The 22,537-nt window shown below is 31.9% G+C and overlaps 1 pseudogene; it reads right to left on the bottom strand.

The window, feature by feature from the left end:
- Window positions 1-204: 204 nt before the first annotated feature.
- On the bottom strand, window positions 205-18,548 carry LOC114417674 (annotated as a pseudogene).
- Between the last annotated feature and the right edge of the window lie 3,989 nt (window positions 18,549-22,537).

Raw genomic sequence — 22,537 nt, forward strand, 5'->3', positions numbered from 1 at the left:
TTAGTGGCAATTAAATACGAGCTTGAAATCGATAAACTTATTTAATATATTCTTATAATGTTAAGTTTGTTATAAATTGATGTACCAAGATTAAACTTATTATGTTCTAATCATATAAAGCTTATGTGACATTGGTCCACTATTTAGTGAAATAGCACCCCTTTACATGCAAAAGGTAAGTGTAGACCAAGCAACGCCATCTAGTTAGGAAGAGCAACAACCACTTTTTGGTCCTACAGGTTGCCCTTTGATATGCACAATTGGAGGCTTTGCATTGTTTGCAGAAGGTTGACTTGCCATTTTGAATACAACATAAAGGATACAATTACCATTAGAGAAAGTCTCCAGAACAAGAAAATAAAATGTTCTATTACTTAAGTAAATTACACAAATCTCCCATACTATTTTAACATTTATACTAACCTCACTTTAGAGGCGTTCAATGTAATGTTTTAAAAAAATTAAAGGGGTGCCAATGTATATTTTTAAATAACTAAAGGGGGTTAATGTAATATATAAGGGGTGTCAATTATATTTTTAAATAATTGGGGGTTAGTGTAGGAATATATAAAGACACGTGTTTGTGTAATTTCATGAAACTTCAGGGGTGTTAGTATAACTTACTATATTACTTAACAAGGGTAATTGTTCAATTTCAAAGCCAACTTAGGGTACAATTAGAGGAAGGATATAACAAAAATTTTAAATTTTCAATAACTTTGGAAAGCTATAGGTTACATAGGTTACATGCTAATTATAGTTCAAGCATATTTATTTGTTTGTACAAGATGCTATATATAAGTTCTATGAACACCTTTGCATTTCATATAAATGAGAGCAAGTTGATTCATTTTTATTCTAAAGAATTTTATGTTACATTTCACATCCAATTTTACAAATCCACAATTAAAGGAAAAACTGCACAACAAAAATAAGAGAATAGAATTTGACATTTGTACTTTATTAGTAACTCACAATATCAAATAAAGTTTAATTAATTAAAGAATACTAACATGGTAAAGTTTAACTATTCTTTTTGGAGGATGAAAACTAATTTTTTCCTGAGCTTTACTCTTAAGCAGGAAAGTGTGGATACATTGTTGGATCAAGTGGCCTCATAATAATTAAAAAGGGGGGTTGAATTAATTATTAACGAACCTTTACTAATTAAAAATCTATCCTTCTTAATATTACCAAAAGTAAAAGCAATAATTAAAGTGCACATCGGAAATTAAAAGAGTAGGGAAAAAGAAGACAAACACAAGAGATTTATACTGGTTCGACAACAACTTGTGCCTACATCCAGTCCCCAAGCGACCTGCGGTCCTTGAGATTTCTTTTCAACCTTGTAAAAATCCTTTTACAAGCAAAGATCCACAAGAGATGTACCCTCCCTTGTTCTCTTTGAACAACCTAGTGGATGTACCCTCCACTAGAACAGATCCACAAGAGATGTACCCTCTCTTGTTCTCAGTCACAACAACCCATGTAGATGTACCCTCTACTTGTACCACAAAGGATGTATCCTCCAATGTGTTAAGATAAAGTTCTCAGGCGGTTAGTCCTTTGAAACTTTGTGAAGGGGGAAACAAAAGAATTCTCAGGCTGTTAGTCCTTTGAAATCTTTTGTTTTAGGGAAAGGAAAAAATCAAAAGAATTCTCAGACTGCGTCGTTTTGAATTCTTTGACAAGGGAGAAGGGAGACACAAAAGAATTCAGGCGGTTAGTCCTTTGTTCTTTTGGAAAAGGGAGAAGAGAGACACAAAAAGAATTCAGGCTGTTAGTCCTTGGCAAATTCTTTTTGGCAAAAGGAGAAGAGAATGAAAAAGATGAATAGCACAAGTTTTGTTTTCAAGGTTTGGAAACCAGAAAATTTAAGAAAGCTTTTTCAAAGGAAGAAGAAGAAGAAGAAGTTTAAGAAGATGTTCAAAGAGACTCAAAGGTTGTAAAAGAATATGTGGAAAAGTTGTTTGTAAAGGTTGTAAGTGTTATTGAAATGCAAATCAAGGTCTTGCTTTTATAGACTCTTCATGTCTGGTCAAGAAAACCATCAGAAGAGTTATAACCTTTAGAAAAGCTTGAAAACCATGGGAAGAGTTACATCTTTTGATTTCTATTCAAAACTTATCACTGGTAATCGATTACCAAATCATTGTAATTGATTACACAAAGCATTTTTGTGAAAAGATATGACTCTTCAAAATTGAATTTGAATTTCAACGTTCAAACACACTGGTAATCGATTACCAAATCATTGTAATCGATTACACCATTTTGAAATCAATTGGAATGTTGTAAATTCAGTTGAAAGCTTTTTGAAAACAAAACTTGCCACTGGTAATCGATTACCAGTAATCGATTACCAGAGAGTAAAAACTCTTTGGTAAAAACTTTTGTGAAAACTTCATGTGCTACTCAATGTTTTGAAAAAAAATTTAGCACTTATCTTGATTGAGTCTTTTCTTGATTCTTGAATCTTTGAGTCTTGAATCTTGATCTTGATTATTCTTGAATCTTGAATTTTCTTGATGAAACTTTCTCTTGATTCTTGAATTGTTCTTGACTCAATCTTGAAATCATTATCTTGGGCTTTATGTCATCATCTTTGTTATCATCAAAACAACTTGAATCAATCTTGATTCATCATCATGAATCAATGAAGCTTTCTTCTACATACATCAAGATATAGTTGCAAAGAAAGTCAGACACTTAAAATGCTCTAGTTGCATTTTATAATTTTTATACTCTATTTTTAACCTTTGATACCAAAATAGAGGACGAAAATACCACAATAATTATAGATAAAATGTAGTAGCATTTTATTATGTCTAAACTCAATTTTTAAAACATCAACTCTGTTAATTTAAGATTTATGTCTAAACTTTAATGTTTGTTTTATATCATTATCAATATTTATCAGTGTCATCTTGTGTCGTATAATTTTAACAAAATTGTCGTGTCTATATCTATAACGACTTAAAAAATGTTTGTGTTTTTCTCTAGCTAAAAATAAAAACTATATCATTAAAACACTAACTTTAAAAGTTGAAACAAATGCAAGCTTAAGTGATTTTATTTTTAATATCTACATTCTTCCATTCAATAATAAATAAGAGTGGGTACCTATTCTTGATGGCAGTAGACATGGCCATGAATGCATCTTCCACATTTGTAGCATCCTTTGCACTTGTTTCCATGAAAGGTATGCCAATTTGATCTGCGAATTCCTAAAAAGAAAAAAAAAGAGGTGGGTTGAGATGTGCTGGTTGAGAAACATGAACATTATCATTCAAACAACTATAAACAGAAAGTGATGTGTTAAGGGTATACTTTAGCTGTGTCATATGAGACAACTCTATTTGTTGTCATATCACTCTTGTTTCCAACCAAAAGTTTGTTAACATTGTCACTAGCATAACGGTCAATTTCACTGAGCCATTGCTTCACATTATTGAACCTATCTTCATCTATCACATCATAAACAATCTGGAAAAGAAAAAATTAGTGAAAAATGCAATGAGATTGAAATTCCCACAAAGGCAGGGAACCTTTTATGTTTAAAATCTTATGCTAAGAAAATCATCACCCACAATAATTCCATGTGCTCCACGATAGTAGCTACTAGTTATTGTCCTAAATCGTTCTTGTCCAGCAGTATCCCACTACAAAGAACCAATTGTAAACCAAAGTAAGAAAAGATTTGACAATATAATCAAGAATTGTAGAGACTTATAGTCTCATTGTCGAGGAACATAATAGCTTGAAAAAAAGAATTCTAAAAAATTAATATAGAAATGAACAATAACATAAACCTCAAAGGAAAACAAAATAGACCTACAAAAGATTAAAACATATATCTCAACCTGACTGAAAGTATAACATTAGCATATAAAAAGACAAAATCAAGCCAAATCATACATACAATCTATAGTTTAATTGTCTTCCCATCCTTTTCAACAGTGCGAATTTTCTACACAAAATAACAAAAAATGATAAGTTGAGTTCCAATTTCAAATAAGTTCAAGTTAAAAATGTGTCACATTGTATTCACAAAATCGACTCCAATAGTGCTTATGTAGCTCTCAATGTATGAATCATCTTGTAACATAACATAGAAATTATCATAACGCTAAAAATTTAAATGACAGTATTGAGCAGCAATGTACATCTCCATGATGAATTAACATGGAGAGAAAAGGCATTCAGGTTAGAACCTTTCAAAATTATATAATCACACATCACTACTAAAAAAATGAGTTTTAACATCACCCTATTAACATCGGTTATTTGAAAACCTATGTCGTTAAGCACTTACAACATCGATTTTCAAATAACCGATGTTAAAACAGAATTTAGTGTAATTTTAACATCGGTTATTTGAAAATCGATGTTGTAAGTGCTTAACGATATCGGTTTTTAAATAACTGATGTTAAAATAATTTAGTTTTAACATCGGTCTTCAAATAACCGATGTTAAAATCACACTAAATTCAATTTTAACATCGATTATTTGTAAACCGATGTTGTAAGTGCTTAACGACATCGGTTTTCAAATAATCGATGTTAATATAAATCTTTTTTTAATTATTTATATATTTTTACAAAAAATCATATATTGAGTTATTAATTATATTTTAATTAAAAAAATATAATAATTAATAAACAATAACAAATTCAAGAGGTAAGCATTTAAAAATTAAACTAAAATTTTTTAAGTAATTAAAATATTTGTATATATTAATTTGATTTATTAAAAATATATGTTAGAGTGGTTTAATTTAAATAATTAAATAATTATAGGTATCTTGTATATTTGTAGGATTTTTTAAAAAATGATATTTTCATTATTTTTAAACAATTTTTTTAAAACAAAAATAAAATTATTTTCATGAGACACAAAAATTATGTTTTAAGTCTTTAAATTTAGAGTTAATTATAATCCACATGTAATTTTTTTTATTAAATTTGTCATTTTTTTAAATTATTTTTAACCTCATTTTTTAATTATGTGAAATTTTTGTTAATAAATTTAATTAAAAAAAATTTAGGATAGAAGAAACAAAGAAAAAAAATTATATTTAAATAGTGATAAATTTTTTTTGTCAAAAGTTATTTTAATGAAATTTTGGACAAAACTAACCTTGTTTTAAAGGACGAGTTTACAAGTAACTTAAAAAGTTATTTCTTTTTGAGCAAAAAAATCAATTTTACTACAAGAGGGAGTAGAAAAATTTGTAAGTTTACTCTTTCCAAAGTTACACGAATTAAATGTATTCACTCCATTTTTATCTTTGATAACTTATTTCTCTCTTTGAAATTTTCCTGTAAGAGGGAGTAGAAAAAACTTGTTTCTAATTTTGATTAAATAATAGTTTTCAATTTTTGTTCTAAATAAAAAATCATGTATATAGATTGGATACATGTGAGTCCCACGTAAATAGATTATTATTGATATGCAAATAGAATTAAGTCTTACTGTCTTCCTTTTATATGCGTGTTATATTAGTTTTAAGTTTTAGTTTAAAATATAAAGAATATTTTGATTTTTTTTAGAGTAAAGGATTTTTAATTTTATAATTTTTAATGTTTAGTTATAAAAAATAAAAAATAACGAGAAAAACAAAATTGGCGAAAGAATAATAAAAAAAGGGTGCGATAATGGTGGTTAAAATTAGAATAAAAAAGAAGAAATATTAGGTAATTGGCTTGGGGAGAGAGAGAGAGTAAAAAGAAAAGGAAATGATGCAGCAGCCTCAAGCTCTTCCTCAAGGCGATCCCTGTGAAGGTCACTCACTCTCTTTTCTTTCTATTTGTATTTATGTGTGTGCTAATAATATTGGTTGGTGCAGAGACGAAGAAGAGCATAAATAACACATTCCTTTCAATGCGCCTTCCCAATTCCTTTCCCTGGTACTAACCGTCTCTCTCTTGGAACATTTTCTTTTTGTTTTTAATTTTGATTTCATTGCTTAGATCTCCTTCAATTTCAGTTCTGTTTGTTAATTGTTTGTTCTGTTACTCTTTTGTTTGATGATAAGTTTATAACCCTAACCTAATTTCGCGCTTTGTGACCGATCCATGATTTAGTGTTTCAAAATTTTCAGTTAGATTCTTTAAAGTTGTTGGCTTGTTTAGTTGGTATTGGTAAAAACATCTAGCTTTGGTTGCAAAAAAACATCAAATTTCATGATGTAATTCTCCCTGGGAAGGGACCAGTCACTAGAGCCATGAGCATGAGGCTCCAAGAGGATTGGGCTAGAGCTGCTGAAGAAGGCCCTAGGGTTCTCATCAACCTCAGGGTAGATTTCTGAGCTCATGGGCCAAGGTTGGGTCCAATTATCTTTGTACATATTAGACTAGGATGTCATTATATTTGGTCCTTGTATTTAGGGCTCCATAATGTAGGTAGGGTATCCTAAAAATATAGGATTTTTTAGCCCTTGTATTTTAGGGCACCTAGACTAGTTTTTGTATTAGGGGTAGTTTTGTAATTTCACATGCACTAAGTGAATATTTGATGTGTGTTGGGAAATAAAATTTAATTGAATTGGTAGAAGCCCAATCCAATTAAATTTTAGAGGGGGGGGGGGTGAGTATTTGCTTACTACACCTCATTGCCACATCATATAGTCACACTTTATGCATGTCCTTCATGCTTTACATGCCGCATGACACCTAAGCACACTTAGTGGAGAATCTTGGAATTGATCTTGGATTAGTGGACTGAACCATAACTAAAATTCACTAATCATAATTAGTGAAATTTTGGCTCCAAAGTTTGGCTCCACAAATTCAATTTCAAATTCAAGTGAAATTTGAATTGAAATTCAAATTTCCCTCCAATTTTGTGTGACACTTAGGCTATAAATAGAGGTCATGTGTATGCATTTTTCTCAACTTTGATCATTTGAATATTAAACTTCAGATTTCAGAGCTCTTTTAGAGCACAATATTTTGTGCTCTTCTCTTCCTCTCCCTTCATTCATCTCCTTCTTCCTCCAAGCTCTTATCCATGACCTCTTATGGTGGTGAGTTTCTTCTAGACTCATCTTCTCCTTGAAGTGGCATCTCCTCTCTCTCTTCCTTCTCCATTCCGCTTCCATTCATCTTCCAAGAAGCAAAGGAATTCATTGATGAAGAAGATCCTAGGCCTACAAGCTCCAATGGAGCTTACATAATGTGGTATCAAGAGCATCTTCATCTAGGTGATGTTCTTTTGCTTCCTCTATCTTTTTGTTCGGTGAATTCTCTTTAATTCCTTGTTCTTCATCTTATTCTCCATGTATATCCTCCATTGTTTTGTGGTTTGGTGCTGTTTAGAGTAGATTAAATCTTAGATCTACACTTGTTCTTGCATTTCTATGGTTCAAATTTTGTAGATCTACTCTTGAATCATGTTTTTGTGTTGATTTTAGGTTCTATCATTTTTCACTCATAATATTCTTGTGCCGAACCTTAGATCTAAATTTTCTTCCAAAATATTGATTAGAAAAAAAAACACAAAAATCTAAGTGTAAATCACTTAATCCATGTTGTCTTAGAGTCATGTTTAGTCATAGTAATTGTCACATTATGTTCTAAGTTTGTGTTGAATTTTTATTTTGTTTATTGAATTCTAGATACATTTGTTCATGTATTCTTGTCATTCTTAGCCTATCTTTTGAATTTTGAGTCTAGTTCATGCATGTTATTTAGTTCATAACATGTTCTAAATCAATTCCTAGAAGTAGTCTTTTTGTTGAACTCTTTTTTTTTTTTATTTTCTAAGTTTCCTACATGATGCCTATGATGAAGTTGAGTTGTGGTGCTGAGTTGTGGCTGGATTTGTGAATCAAATAAGTCTTAAGCTCTCTTGAATTGTGTTATTCAAGATAATTGAGCATAAGCAAACACAAATTGTAACTATTCAAGCCTTAAGCAACATAAACACTACTCTTAATTTCTAGGTTGAAATCGCTGGTGCTGGCAGCTTGAACATACGAACTTGTATAAATTACTGGGAATTTGTCACTATGTTTTTTGAGCTGAAATTTTTACTGAATTTTCTAGACATCTGGAAAAAAATTTATAAAAAAAGAACCAAGCTATTTGGATTAAAGGAAAAAATAATAAAAATCACACAAGTTGGCAGAAAAATCAGTGTTCAGGAAAAAAAAGTGAAAGAGAAGTGTGCTTGTTGTTTTGGCTCAAAATTTGTTCTCTAATTGGTGCCTATTTTATACCAATCCTAGTTCTGAAATTTCAATTGAAAATTATTGTGAAAACAGGTGCCAAAACCATAGGTTTCTTGAGTTTTTTTTTTATAGTTTTTCTACTCTACTCTAGAGCCATTCTAGGTTTCTCTTTGAGTCCTAGCTTGCTTTTATGTGCTTTTCATTGCTTTAATTGTTGAATCATCCTTGAAAATTTGTCTTGTTAAAACTCATTTGGTTTAGCTTTCATCTCATTTTTTGGTCTTTGGTTATTGCTTGTCTCTTTGTTTCCTTGTTTGTGAGTTGCCATATAGGGAATTGGAAAGGAGGATTGGTGTCATCCCTTGAAGAATTTGAGTCAAGAAGCAAGGGGCCAACCACCTTAAGAGCTATTGGACTAAGAAGCACTCCAAATTGAGTGAAACACCAAAGAGATAATAGCCACCACAATTGAGGACTTTTTTTTGTAATTTTGTAATTGGCAATTTGCTTTGCTTTCAAATTTTGTAACAAAAAGGCCTTTCATTGGAAGTAAGTTGGGAGCCTCCAATAGGTCACCCTACTTCCATTGGTGTGTAATAATTTTAGGCAATTTTCCCTTAGGATAGTAAGTGTTTTGTTGGGAACCTTAAATGAGGTCATCCAAACACTTTTAGGATCTGCCTAGTTTGCATTTCTTGCACTTTAATTTCTTTCTTACTTTCATAGCTTTTTTCCTTTACCCTCCATTGTCAAACCGCCTAGATAGCTTGCCTTTTACCAATTAGTTTTTACCTTATCTTTCACACCTCTTTTAGTGTTTATTTTGGCTAGTTTCAACCATAGTTTATTTTACCTTTTGTTTTCAAACCCCCAACAAGAAAGAACCATAACTTAGGAACCAACATGAGTCTTCATTATTCATTTAGTGTTAATGGTGAGGGTTCTACTCCTAAGGACCCCTTGTATAAGATATTAGATGAGTTGAGATCCCTTAAGTTGTGGAAAGAAAAACAAAAGAGAAAAGAAAAAGGTAAAAAAAGAGTGGAAGAAATAAGTCAAGATGAAAGAGAGAAAATAAGAGAGGAAGAAAGAAGAAAAATAATGAAAGAAATGAAAAGAGAAAAACATGTCTCCTATAATAGTCATGACTCTTGCAAGAGTTTAAGTGAAGAACTTAGCGACTATTATAGAGGGCGCCATAGTTCACATACTAAACATCACTCACAAAGAAAAGAAAAGGATAGAAGTCCTCAAGAGGTTAACATTAGCCTCCTATATTTCTATGGAAAAGATAATGTTGAGGCCTACATAGATTGGGAAATGAAGGTTGGACAACTCTTTGCTTGCCATCATATTAGCGAAGAGAGAAAAGTTCCATTGGCTACCCTTAGCTTTCAAGGGTATGCCCTCTATTGGTGGACTTCCCTTGTTAGGGAACGAAGGAATCATGGGGATCCTCCAGTAGAGTATAGGAATGATCTTAAGAGTTCCCTTAGGAAGAGGCACATTCCCTCCTACTATGAAAGGGACCTGATGGACAAGCTCCAAAGGCTTAGACAAGGGAGTATGAGTGTTGAAGAATATAGACAACAAATGAAACTACTCCTTTTAAGAGCTGGACTTAGGGAGGAGGAAAGAACAAGCACAACTAGGTTCCTTAGTGGGCTTATTATGGAAGTGAGGGACAAGGTTGAACTCCTTCCATATAGGGACCTAGATGAGCTAGTCCAACTTTGTATAAGAGTGGAACAACAACTTAAAAGAAAGTCTTCTTCAAAATCTAATGGCTCTCACTCTTATCCAAGGAAGGACCAAGCCCATGGAATTTTGGGGGCTGCACCTTCAAAACCTAAGGAAGAAAAGGGTAAAACCATAGAGAAATACACCCCTAAGACTAGTTCCCAAGAAAGGACTAGCAACATTAAATGCTTCAAATGTCTTGGGAGAGGTCACATTGCCTCTCAATGCCACACAAAAAAAATCATGATTATGAGGGGTCAAGACATTTATAGTAGTCAAGAGGAGACTACTTCTTCCCCTTCCTCTAGTGGAAGTGAAGATGATGTAAGGGGTGAAGAGTCTAGTGAGGAAGTCTACCCCTATGAAGAAGGTGACCTCTTAATGGTTAGAAGGCTCCTTGGAGGTCAATCTTGTGATCTATCTCAATCCCAAAGAGAGAACATCTTTCATACAAGATGCAAAATTTTAGATAAAACTTGTTCTCTCATTGTGGATAGTGGATCTTGTTGCAATTGTTGTAGCACAATATTAGTTTACAAGTTGAACCTCACTATCATTCCCCACCCAAAACCTTATAAACTTCAATGGCTCAATGAGCAAGGGGAAATGATAGTTAACAAATAAGTGAAGGTACCTTTCTCCATTGGGACATATAAGGATGAAGTTAATTGCGATATAGTTCCCATGGAGGCAGGACATATTCTTTTAGGAAGGCCGTGACAGTTTGATAGGAAGATCATTTACAATGGCCTAACTAATGAGATTACCCTCACCCATCTTGGCACTAAATTTGTGTTGCATCCTTAAACACCTTCACAGGTGGCCAAAGATCAACTAACTATGAAAGATAAGAGGGATGAGGAAGAAAAACTAGAAAAACAAAAGAAAAAGAAGGATAGTAAGGCCTTGTCTTCAAAGGCCAAGGGGGAGGAAAAAGAGGGAAAGGATTCCTCCAAGAAGATTGTTAAGAAGGAAAATCATTTTGCAACAAAAGGTGATATTAAAATAGCACTCATTCTTAAACAATCTTTCTACCTTCTCCTATCAAGGGAAACATCCCTTAGCACTGCCACAATTCCTACATTTGAGAACTTACCCCCAACGGTCCAAGAACTCTTACATGAATTTGGTGATATATTTCCCAAAGAGATACCCCCTGGGCTACCTCCTTTAAGGGGAATAGAACACCAAATAGATTTAGTCCCAGGAGCAAGTCTTCCTAATAGGCCAGCCTATAGGACTAACCCTCAGGAGACTAAGGAGATAGAGTCTCAGGTTAAAGAATTGTTGGAGAAGGGCTGGGTCCAAGAGAGCCTAAGCCCATGTGTTGTGCCAGTGTTGTTGGTGCCCAAAAAGGATGGTACGTGGAGAATGTGTACAGATTGCAGGGCTATCAACAACATCACTGTAAAGTATAGGCACCCCATTCCTAGACTTGATGATTTGCTTGATGAGTTGCATGGTGCCAATATCTTTTCAAAAATTGATCTTAAAAGTGGTTATCACCAAATCAGGATGAAAAAGGGTGATAAGTGTAAAACCTCTTTCAAGACCAAGTTTGGTTTGTATGAATGGCTAGTGATGCCTTTTAGGCTCACTAATGCACCAAGCACCTTTATGAGGCTTATGCATCATGTCTTAAAGGATTTCATAGGTAGAATTGTAGTTGTTTATTTTGATGATATTTTATTGTATAGTAGGAGCCTAGATGATCACTTAGGACATCTCAGGCAAGTTCTTTCATTCCTTTAGAAAAATACCCTCTACGCAAATATAGAGAAGTGTACCTTTTGTGTAGATAATATAGTTTTCTTAGGTTTTGTAGTTGGTAGAAATGGGGTCCAAGTGGACCCTAAGAAAATCAAGGCCATCCAAGAATGGCCCACATCAAAAAGTGTGGGAGATATTAGGAGCTTCCATGGGTTAGCAAGCTTCTATAGAAGGTTCGTTCCTAATTTCTCTACAATTGCATCACTTCTCAATGAGCTAGTGAAGAAGAATGTGGCATTTACCTAGGGTGAAAAACAAGAACAAGCCTTTGCTTTGCTCAAAGAAAAGCTTACTAAGGCACTTGTTCTAGCTCTTCTTGACTTTTCTAAAACTTTTGAGCTAGAATGTGATGCCTTTGGAGTGGGAGTTGGAGCTGTATTGTTACAAGGTGGGCACCTTATTGCTTATTTTAGTGAAAAACTTCATAGTGCCACCCTCAACTACCTCACCTATGATAAAGAGCTTTATGCCTTAATAAGAGCCCTCCAAACTTGGGAACATTACCTTGTTTCCAAGGAATTTGTCATTCATAGTGATCATCAATCACTTAAGTACATTAGAGGGCAAAGCAAGTTAAACAAGAGGCATGTAAAATGGGTAGAGTACCTAGAGCAATTTCCATATGTTATCAAATACAAAAAGGGAACAACAAATGTGGTAGTTGATGCTCTCTCTAGGAGACACACATTGTTTTGCTCCCTATGAGCCCAAATTTTAGGATTTGATAATATTAGGGACTTTTATGCTTTAGATGAAAATTTCTCTTCCATTTAAAAGAGTTGTGGGAAAAAAGGCCCAAGATGAATTCATTTTGGCTGAGGGGTATTTGTTCAAAGAGGGAAAACTTTGCATACCCCAAGGATCCATTAGGAAATTACTTGTGAAAGAGAGCCATGAGGGTGGGCTCATGGGCCACTTTGGGATAGACAAGACCCTTGTCATACTTAAAGAAAAGTTTTATTGGCCCCATATGAAGAAAGATGTCCATAAGCATTGCACTAGGTGTGTGGCTTGTTTACAAGCCAAGTCCAGGGTGATGCCTCATGGGCTATACACACCCTTACCCATCCCCTCTGCACCTTGGGTAGACATCAGTATAGACTTTGTCCTTGGGCTTCCTAGAACCCAAAGAGGTGTAGACTCTATCTTTGTGGTGGTGGATAGGTTTAGCAAGATGACACACTTTATACCATGCCACAAGGTGGATGATGCTTCCCACATCTCAAAACTCTTTTTTAGGGAAGTTGTGAGACTCCATGGTTTGCCTAGGACCATTGTGTCAGATAGAGATGCTAAGTTCCTTAGTCACTTCTGGAAAACCTTATGGGTTAAGCTAGGAACTAAACTTCTTTTCTCTACCACTTGTCATCCACAAACTAATGGGCAAACAGAGGTAGTGAATAGGTCTTTATCCATCCTTTTAAGGGCTCTTCTGAAAGGCAACCATAAGTCTTGGGATGAGTATCTTCCTCATGTAGAATTTGCCTACAATAGGGGGGGTTCATAGAACCACCAAGCAATCCCCTTTTGAGGTTGTTTATGGGTTCAATCCCCTAACACCCTTAGACCTCATTCCCCTCCCACTAGACACTTCTTTTATACATAAAGAAGGGGAATCTAGGTCAGAGTTTGTAAAGAAGTTGCATGAGAGGGTTAAGAACCAAATAGAGAACCAAACAAAGGTATATTCAACTAAAAGCAATAGAGGAAGAAAAAAGCTAGTTCTTAATGAGGGTGACTAGGTTTGGCTCCATCTTAGGAAGGATAGATTCCCTACTAAAAGTAAATCCAAGCTTAGCCCTAGAGGGGATGGACCTTTTCAGGTTTTGGAGAAGATCAATAACAATGCCTATAGGTTGGACCTCCCAGAAGAGTATGGAGTTAGCACCACTTTTAATATTTCTGATTTAATTCCTTTTGCAGGTGGAGTTGATATTGAGGAGGAGGAACTAACAGATTTGAGGTCAAATCCTCTTAGGAAGGGACCATTCACTAGAGCCTTGAGCAAGAGGCTTCAAGAGGATTGGGCTAGAGCTACTGAAGAAGGCCCTAGGGTTCTCATGAACCTCAGGGTAGATTTCTGACCCCATGGGCCAAGGTTGGGTCCAATTATCTTTGTACATATTAGACTAGGATGTCATTATATTTGGTCCTTGTATTTAGGGCTCCATAATGTAGGTAGGGTACCTTAGAAATATAGGATTTTTCAACCCTTGTATTTTAGGGCACCTAGACTAGTTTTTGTATTAGGGGTAGTTTTGTAATTTCACATGCACTAAGTGAATATTTGATGTGTGTGTTGGGAAATAAAATTTAATTGAATTGGTAGAAGCCCAATCCAATTAAATTTTAGAGGGAGAGGTGAGCATTTGCTTACTACACCCCATTGACACATCATATAGTCACACTTTGTGCATGTCCTTCATGCTTTACATGCCTTATGACACCTAAGCACACTTAGTGGAGAATCTTGGAATTGATCTTGGATTAGTGGGCTGAACCATAACTAAAATTCACTAATCATAATTAGTGAAATTTTGGCTCCACAAATTCAATTTCAAATTCAAGTGAAATTTGAATTGAAATTCAAATTTCCCTCCAATTTTGTGTGACACTTAGGCTATAAATAAAGGTCATGTGTGTGCATTTTTTTTCAACTTTGATCATTTGAATATTAAACTTCAGATTTCAGAGCTCTTTTAGAGCATAAAATTTCGTGCTCTTCTCTTCCTCTCCTTTCATTCATCTCCTTCTTCCTCCGACCTCTTATCCATGGCCTCCTATGGTGGTGAGCTTCTTCTAGACTCATCTTCTCCTTGAAGTGGCATCTCCTCTCTCTCTTCCTTCTCCATTCCGCTGCCATTCATCTTCCAAGAAGCAAAGGAATCCATTGATGAAGAAGATCCTAGGCCTGCAAGCTCCAATGAAGCTTACATAATTTCAATTGCTTAAAGAGTTAGAGGAGCAAAATTTTTTCATAAAAGGACAAGTGTAAGAATATTGATATGTTATTTTTTCTCAATCCAATTTTGGTTAAGGTTCTGTAAGGTGGAGTGAAAAGCATATGGATGAATTCACGCACGAGCATCACTTCAATTTCCATTAAAATCCTCGTGTATAATATAACAAATAATTAATTCTAGATACTTCCAATTAGGAAACAATAGTTTTAAATAAAGTTACACAAAAAAAAGATGAAAATGAGATAATTGCATGAATGTTTTCTTTTTTTATAAAAATTTATGCAAGTGATTTGAATTGCCCTGATTTTTTTTAAATAGTTTAAAACAAGAACAGAGTCCCTTGATCATAAGTTCACTGCTTCACATGCTTTGAGAAATTCACAAAATCATTTTCATTATTTAATTTTGGATAAGTAAACTTGCATACAAGTTAGGGGGAAATTGAATATATATATATATATATATGGGTATTAGTATTTTAAGTTCATAGCAATAAAAGGAACTGATTATTTTTATTTTCTTTTTATAAATAAAGGGAGCTTATTTAAGCACATCAAATACATTTTAGTGGAAACATGATACATAAGGACAATAAGGTATATAATATTTGTTGTTTCGAATAGGATTGAGAAAAAAATACTACAAGATATGTTGTCTTCAGGAAGGTAGTATGCCTACTTTGTTTCAAAATGTAATTAATTAATTTTCATACTTTTACATGATTTTTAGCATGAAACAATATTTAGAGTTGTCAAATTAAGCTATAAGGTCATGATTGAGATGCAGTACTGACTATGTTTAACTAACCGCATACATTTAAGACTAGTAGATGAAGGATTTTGTTTTATTACCGAGTATAATCTGCTTTCGAATTTAATTCTAGTTTGTAATTTTAAATAAATATTTCAACTAGTGCATTTTCTAGAAATTCATTACTTTAAACTACAACATGCTATTTTTTGTTTGTACCAAGAATAGGCTTAGAATCTCAAATTATATAATATTTTTTTTGTATGAAACAATGACTTTAAAACCAAAATTAACCTTTGATTTTTGTAAAGTGATTCAAATTTCAAAATCTTGGCAGTATTGTTTTTTTTATTAGAAAACCATGGTTTCAAATGACGATTTATTGAAATTTGTATTGTATCATATAAAGTCACGATATATTAAGTTTTTGCTTTGAAATCACAATTTTGTTTTTCTCAATCTCAATAGGAATTATGGATCAAACTCATCACTTATTTTTCATTTATTTTGCCAACAACAAAGGTAGAAGAAATAGAATTCCATTGTAGCTTATTGATAGATTGTAGAAAAGTCAACAATGACCATTAAAAACCCGTCGTCTTTTTTGCTGAAAATTAAAAACCCGTCTAACACAATAAGAAATAAAAATGAAAGAATGTATTCTAAAAAAAATCATAATTGTGTATTAATAATATTATAAAACGAACAATAGTGAAATCATATTTCCTTTTTTAAATTTCCAGAATTATTTTTTATTTTTTTAATTGTACAATAAGCATCTATATTTGTATTCAACAGTGTTTTGAAAGGACTTGACAATACTCAACAAAGTAAATCCAAGCCTCCTACTAGGTGGATTGTTGTTAAAGTAAGTCATTTAAACAATATGCCTCTACTTATATTGTAGTACTGTGTAGACTAATTTGTACTCAACATTGAATATCTAAATTTCATAATATATTTAGTGTAATAGACAAAAAGGAAGCACTGAGTGTGGGTATTATGTCATGCACTGGATGTCAACTATAATCTTAGGAAATTTCAAGAATAATTGGCAAATGGTAATTTTTAATTCACCAAATTTCATTTTGTTATGATTGCTAATATATTATTAACTTATGTTTTATTATATCGTGCAGTATTTCACTGATGCTACACCATTGGAACCAGAGAGATTGAAGGTGTTTCGCATCCAGTAGGCAAAGTACTATTTGAAAGTTAAAAATGAAACTTAGGATGTTTAGACAATTTTGTAATTGTAGTTTATATTTACTTACTTTACAGTTTTTACAATTTATGTCTCAACATTAAATATGTTTTAAATTCATAGTAACGGGTAAATTTTTCATGGAATTTTTGATAAAAACTGTTTCAAAATAGAATGAAAATTATATGTTATGTAATCTGGTTTTAAAATTTACAGGTTAATTTTGGATTTATTAAAATAATAGACAACATATTAAAACAAAGTTCTAGAACAACATTGGTTTATTAAAAAACCAATGTTAAATGTTACTAACAACATTGGTTTCTAAAAAAACCGATGTTAAATGTTACTATCAACATCGGTTATTTTAAAAATCGATGTTAAATGTCACTAACAACATCGATTTTTAAACAAACCGATGTTAAATATCATTAACAACATCGGTTATTTTAAAAACCAATGTTAAATTCCACGTTTAACATCAATTTTTAAAATAACCGATGTTGTAAGTGAAATTTAACATTGGTTTTAAAATAACTGATGTTGGTAATGACATTTAACATCGGTTTTTTAAAAAACCGATGTTGATATGTAGATTTATAACTTTTTTTCTTCATAATTCTTATCATGTAACATCGACTATTTAAATAATCGATGTTGTATTTATTAGTTAACATCGGTTTTAAAAAATCGATGTTAACGATACTACTTTCCCTAACCGATGTTAAAAGTCTTAAATAACCGATGTAAAAACCTTATTTTCTAGTAGTGCTTAATGACACTAGACATACACTTTAGATAACCACACAAGACTATTTGTTGTACATGAGTACATCATACTTTCACTCAAAAAGACCAATGAGTAAAGCAAGGAAAAAAAATAAAACATAAAATCAAGAATAAAGAATAATCATAATATAGGAAATAAGAAAAATAGATAACTTACGGAAAATCTTAGAAGAAGGCATGATTTACCAACACCAGAGTCTCCAATTAGAAGGAGCTTGAAAAGATAGTCACTGCAAAACTAATCACATCACATGAAGCTTCTCATTTAAAATAGACCGAGAATCAGCCTTAGAATCTCAACTCAAAGACCAACTATGATCATTTCATACACACACACACACACATACATATTTCATACACACAATCATACCCAAATCAAGAAAAGGAAGAAAAACTTAACTTGTGAGTCTGAAACACATCTTTCACAACAATGATTTGCCACTTGCTCCCTTCAAATTAAAATTAAAAAATATAACACGAATACAAATTAATGCATTCACATTCCAAATCTCACAAGTGAGAGAACAAAATATTATCTACTAATTATTAACGGGTAATCATATTAGTACCCTTGTGAATTATTAGCTTGATGATCCCTATAACGACAATATATTCCAAAATCCAAACTATTCGAACCATGATAAATCCTTTTTCCTATAGATGCTCTTTTATACACATAGAATAGACATGGAGATTGAATCCTTGATCACATGATTATCTGTCAATCATATCCCACCAATCACCATGTTCGTATTTTTTGCTTCATTTAAATCACATCATATGTGTATACAATTCTAACAACCTCGAGATTAAATACTTGATCTCATGCTTAAGTGACCTGATTATCTACTAGCCATACAACACCAATCACCAAGTTGGCATTTTTCAATCCATTCAAATCACATGCATATACATATCTAATCAACATATTCAAATTAAAAGAAAAAGGTCATAACCGAGTCATATTCATATTTAAGAAAAAATTGATCCAACCTAGGGTTAACAAACATGAAAAATTGAAATTCATTCGGAAAAATTGGGCACATCCACAAACACCCTTTTGAAAAACAAGAAGGAAAATTACGAAAAGGAATGCAATTGTTAAAGCAATAAAAAATGGAGGATGGGAATAGGAACATACTACTTGGGATTCATATCAAGTGGTGAAATCACTAAAAAAATGGAGGGTTATTGTCAAAGAGAGAAAGAGGAGGTGGGATGATTCGGTGCTACACAAATGGCACCAATGGAGAGGGAGAAGGAATAGGTTTGTGTTGTGTGTTTGAGAGAATGAATGAAAAATATGAAACAAAAAAGGGGAATTATGTATGCTTTTTTAAATGGAAATTGTGAGGACCGCAAAAGAAGGAAATATGGTGACATACTGAAGTGACATCTGATTTTGTTGCGCTTCACAATTCACACATGGCAACCATTGACACTTCCTACTATGTGTGTGGGATCAGGGTTCCTATTAAAAATCAAAATAAATTAAAATTGTAGTTAAAATAGCATTCAAGCACGCACATTTCCTTTTATATAATTTGTTGTTATTATTTTCATATATAATTTTCTTTTATTATGAAATTGAAGGATTGATGCTTTATTTTTCATAACATGTGTTATATTACATTATACCAATCAAAATTCAACTGAATAGTAAAACATTTTTATAAAAAATTACATGCTACTAGGAGAATGCATTAGTTAGATGGATAAAGATTAAATAGAAACAAATCAATATATTGAGAATAAAAAATGAGTTTCCTACTTCATCTAAATTCTAAACTTTATTTTTGCCTTCTTTTTTTTTTTCCTATGTCACACCTTTGGCATGTTTGTTGACTATGACAATTAGTTGAGATGTATCCCACTGCTATATTGCTTGCCATGCATGAAGATGAGTGTATGTTCTTTACAAAACTGAATAATTATCAAATTGATACTTATAACTAATCACTTTCATTATTTATGAACCAAAGTTAATTGTCAATTTTAACCTTGCTAATGCCTCTAAAGTTTCAATGCATGGACATTTATGAAACACCAAATTGGTTATCAACAATTTCCTTTACAATTGACATTAATTGGAGGATTCCCTATATTGGGGAGAAGAAAAAGAAAGGAATGAAGTAAAGAGAAAGCAACGTTAGAGCTTAAAACCATATTAAAGCCTTTTGATGGATAGATTTTTGTATCATAATTTATAAAGTTTTGGTAGTACACTTGGTTGAGGGCACTTTTTTATGTTTTGTGTATGGTGGTGATTTGGTATGATTTTGGATGCTCAGACAAAATGAAGTCCACATGGTATGATTTTGGTATCCATTTACCGCTGCACTAATATATGTATTGTTATATAGGCAATGCTACGTGGTGTTGTTAAGTAGTTGGAGTATGTAACGTGTGGTTAACAAGTTTCAAATTTCTATAGATGAATGAACTTGTACATGGAAAGATACTGAAACTTCATTTGTCTCCAATTGATTTTAATGAATTTTTGTAGGCTAAACCTTTCATATTTTTATTCATATAAATTGATTTTTATATATTAATTAACAATATATATGTGTTTGGGAGTTTTTAACAACTCACACACTCTTACTCAACCAACTGACCTAATCCCGCCTAACTTGTTACAAATGTTTTAAATACTCCTACTCTTTCTACATTTTCAAAAAACAAAACAATTAATTATGTTTTCTAAAAACATATTAAATCCTTTTATGAGACTTGACATTTTTTTATTGTTATCGATTGAGTTTATGTTCTGAACTATTGCATTTTAATGGCTTATTCAATTTAATGACATCTAAAATAGTTTTAAATTTAAAATTAAACAATCTACAAATATATTGTTTTAAATTAGGAGTCCTTTTTTGTGGCAAAGATGAGAGTGAGACATATATACTTGCCCCAAACAGGGGGCGGGTACAAAATTTATCCTCCATAGAGATTAAGGATGGAGACAAGAGTGAGAATGACAATGAGAAAGGGGAATGACATGTCCATCCTTGATCGCTCTACCTGGTTGTCATGCCAACTACAATTATCACTTATGCATTTTTTGGTGTTAAATAATTACAAAATTTGGACAATATTAAAATATCCTTTTTGTCTCTTAATTATTTTGTTTTAATTTAACTGAGTGGGATAAGGATGGGGATGGGGAATGACATACTCATCCCTGCTTTATCCCATTACCATGCTTATTCACAATCATCACTTATACATTTTTTTTATGGAAATAATTACACATTTGGAAGATTAAAATACCTTTTAGTCTTTTAATTATTTTATTTTTTTATTTTAATTTTGTTTTCTAAATTAAAATATATATTTTGATCCATTCACATGTCTTTATTACATCAATTTATCATATACCATTATATTATTAAATGCATAACGATTTATTCTTTTTTTTGTTGTTGCTTATAATATACTAATTTGATCTCCATCTATGACCATACCTATTTTGCATGGTATCATTTTTTTAATATATACAAATTCACATCATACTTTCTTTGATCCTAAGGTTTTTATCTTATTGTTGTGTTCTTACTTCCCACAAAATAATATACTTTAAAGTTTTGTAAACATTATACTCACCATATAAATATTGATTCCTTTAAACATTGTTTGCTTTAAGAACAACCTTAGTAAATTGAATATATATCATATTATTTAATTGCCTATAAAAAGTGAGAAATAAAAACAATTGATTGTCCCGTGCGGAAGCACGGGTATCATGCTAGTTCACCCCTAAAACTAGATAGATTTCCAAGATCTAAGACATTAGGTAGTCATGTAGTTGGATTGGTATTCTTCTATGTGCTTTTGTCCAACATGTCTTGGTAAGAGTACATTATTCCATATGATAATGTTAGCTAAAAAATTTCACAATAATTTCATGTGATCAAAGCGTGAAGGTATTATCAAGTTTAGTAAAATTAATTATTATTAGAAATTTAAGAGGTCAAGATTTATTATCGATTTACTATTCATAAACAATGTAACTATTACTGTTTGTTATGCTATTTTTAGTTATTCATTAGAACTATATAATTGTAATTATTTTGTTCAAAATTGATCCAATTCAATAGAAAGTTTCATTTTAATTGTTTCAACTATCTTTCCAAAGAATAACGCTAAAGTTATTAGTCGTTGAAAATATATAGAAAAATTATAAAACTTAAAAAGTACATAGTTTCAGGTGCTTCTACTTGTTTCATAGTTGTCATTTGATTCGAAGTATGAGTGATCAAATCAAATTTGATAAAAAAAAATAAACACTAAAAAATTTGAAAATTGATGCAAACTATTTTGTTTAATTCCATTGGACCATTTTTTGGTGCAATCAATCGGGTTGATCTAGTTTTCAATTAGAGTCTTCAAAATTGAACAAAATTGAATTGAACTAAAATATTACTATATTGTACTAATATATGTTGTCAATCAGCTAAATGAAGCTCTAGCTATTTGGGGTTGTACATTACTTGTTGATGGAATGTGTACACAGTCCTTTGTGATGTTAAGAAAATTTTTGCAAAAACTACTTGTTGTTGATTTATTTTTAGGTTATACAATTCATTCTAATTTTATAGGTTGACTAATATACTTATATAAATCATTTTTTTGGGCATTGAACTTATAAAGAGAAAGAAGTAACATTTGATGATATAATAATATATTTATTGTTTTGCTTGCTAGTATTATTGGATTTGGTTTTGCAGTTTGTTTGCTACATCAAAACCACACACCTTTATCCAAATAAATTCACTAACTCAACACTTGTATGGTTTGACATGTTATTTCTTTAGTTGGCAATATTTACTATGTGAACATGCTATAAAATTTAACCTTTCAAAAAGGATGCTATGAAATTTAATATTTAGAGTTAAAATTGTACATTAATATCAATTAAAAATATTTGTAAGGATATGATACTTGTAAGGATATGGTGGTGAAAACTAAACCACCCAATTCAAATTTCACTTTATTGGATTAAATTTGATCATTTTTAAGAAAGTCATCCAAATCAAATAAATAATGTCAATGCGGTCTAGCTCAATTGGTTGAGTATGGTGTAGTTATTGTAAATCCCTGGACCCTGTCTTCGATTCCTATGGATAAAAAAAGTCAAA

The sequence above is a fragment of the Glycine soja genome, chromosome 7 (assembly GCF_004193775.1).
Source record: "Glycine soja cultivar W05 chromosome 7, ASM419377v2, whole genome shotgun sequence".
Taxonomy (NCBI): Eukaryota; Viridiplantae; Streptophyta; class Magnoliopsida; order Fabales; family Fabaceae; genus Glycine; species Glycine soja.